This window comes from Heterocephalus glaber, unplaced genomic scaffold (assembly GCF_053883595.1).
Source record: "Heterocephalus glaber isolate CG9 unplaced genomic scaffold, H.glaber_assembly_v1.0 deba00001472, whole genome shotgun sequence".
In the NCBI taxonomy this organism is placed as follows: Eukaryota; Metazoa; Chordata; class Mammalia; order Rodentia; family Bathyergidae; genus Heterocephalus; species Heterocephalus glaber.
Window position 1 is genome coordinate 48,347,891 of NW_028258315.1, and position 1,631 is coordinate 48,349,521.

A 1,631-nucleotide genomic window follows, 5' to 3' on the forward strand; every position below is an offset into this window, starting at 1 on the left:
ACAAGACCGTGGGCACTCCTGTTCATTTGTGAATTGGACATAACAATATTTGCCTTGCAAATCTTATAATTAAATGAAATTCACAATGATTCTCAAAATATGGTCCCTGATCTGCATTACTTGGAAATTTATTACAAATGTAAATTTTCAGACTTTCCCTTAACCTCCTGGGAAACCTACAGTAAGCCTATGGATGTAAAATCTGAAAACCATTACAGTATTAAAGTTTGATGGGTACCAGTAAAAGCTGATAGTAACGGTTAGCTGTTGTTACTAATTTGTGATATTTAATTTCCTCTTTGTCCCACTGAACCTTAAGGCTGAACCTTAAGGAAAGCCTGTCCTTCATAATCCCCCAGTTAGGTTCAGCAATGGTTCACTGAGCTTAAATCAACTCATGCCAGCAGTGGGTGCAGTCCTAGTCCATACGAGGAGACCCCAGCCTTTCCTGGATCACAAGTCTCAGAAACCTCTTTTTCTTGCCCAGACCCTCCACAGATGGAAACCACTGAGATTAAATCATTGCTTGTTAAAATGTGCTTCTGTGCTCTGGGCTCTTAATGCTGCTTTCACAATACATGTTGATTAGTGCAGCAGAGCATCACAGCCCCCTGGGATAGTGAAAACCAGCAGATCCCTAGGGATCACCTAGTCCACTCCCACCCATTTCCCAGAGGAAGAAACTGCAGCCTCAAAACCGGATGGAAATAGCCTATAAAGAAGACTGCAAAGGCACCAGGTCTTGAATCTGTTTACCTCCGGACTCCCTGACTCACGTGGCGGTATTTTGATGATGCCAGGCGTTCTCTGGCTCACACTAACCAATTAGAAATAGTCACCTGTCCTTGCCAGTAATGAAAGCAGCAGAGGCATGAGAACAAACTCCTCTTTAATGAATTTGTTTCATTTTAAATAGAGCATATCTTAAATTATTAGACCTTCCTCTATGGTTTGTAAACAGATCAGGGCAGTCACATCTAGAAGGACAAGTCCCCATATAAAAGCCCCCAAAAAGACCTCTGCAATGAATCTGACTACTCCCTCACCCCCAAATAATAGAGACAATGTAAGACCGAGGGCCTTACCAAATGCTCTGAGGAGCTGACTGCAGCGAAGAACACCCAGGAAGGAACACACCGGACAAGTTGGAAAGTAAAACAGACCTTAGTCTGGGCAGATGGCACTCCCAAAGCAAAGTAGCTTAGAGAGGCGACTAGCCCAGAGTCCGAGGCTCTTTTTACAGGGGGTTGCAGGGGAAGTTAACAGGCGAAATTTACACAAGAGGAACAAAGGTTAGTGGTCAGCTGACACGTACTGATGGTCAGCAGATGTTTGTAGATTGTTCTATAGATAGTGGTGTCTGGAACATCAGTTTAGAACAAAGAGTTGAGTAATTTACTTTGGGACCTTATGGCTGATACAGATCTTATCTAGTGTCCCGGAACTAACAAGCATCTTTATCTATTTACTCACATTCAATCACAGTTGGGGCTAGGGGAGTTTTATGATTACAGAGTTATGCAGTCCCACATTCCCCACTGATTTTACAACTTAAGTAATCTTACTTATAAACGTAGGCATCCATTGTATACAACAGCATGACAATAGTAAGCATATACACACAACTATAA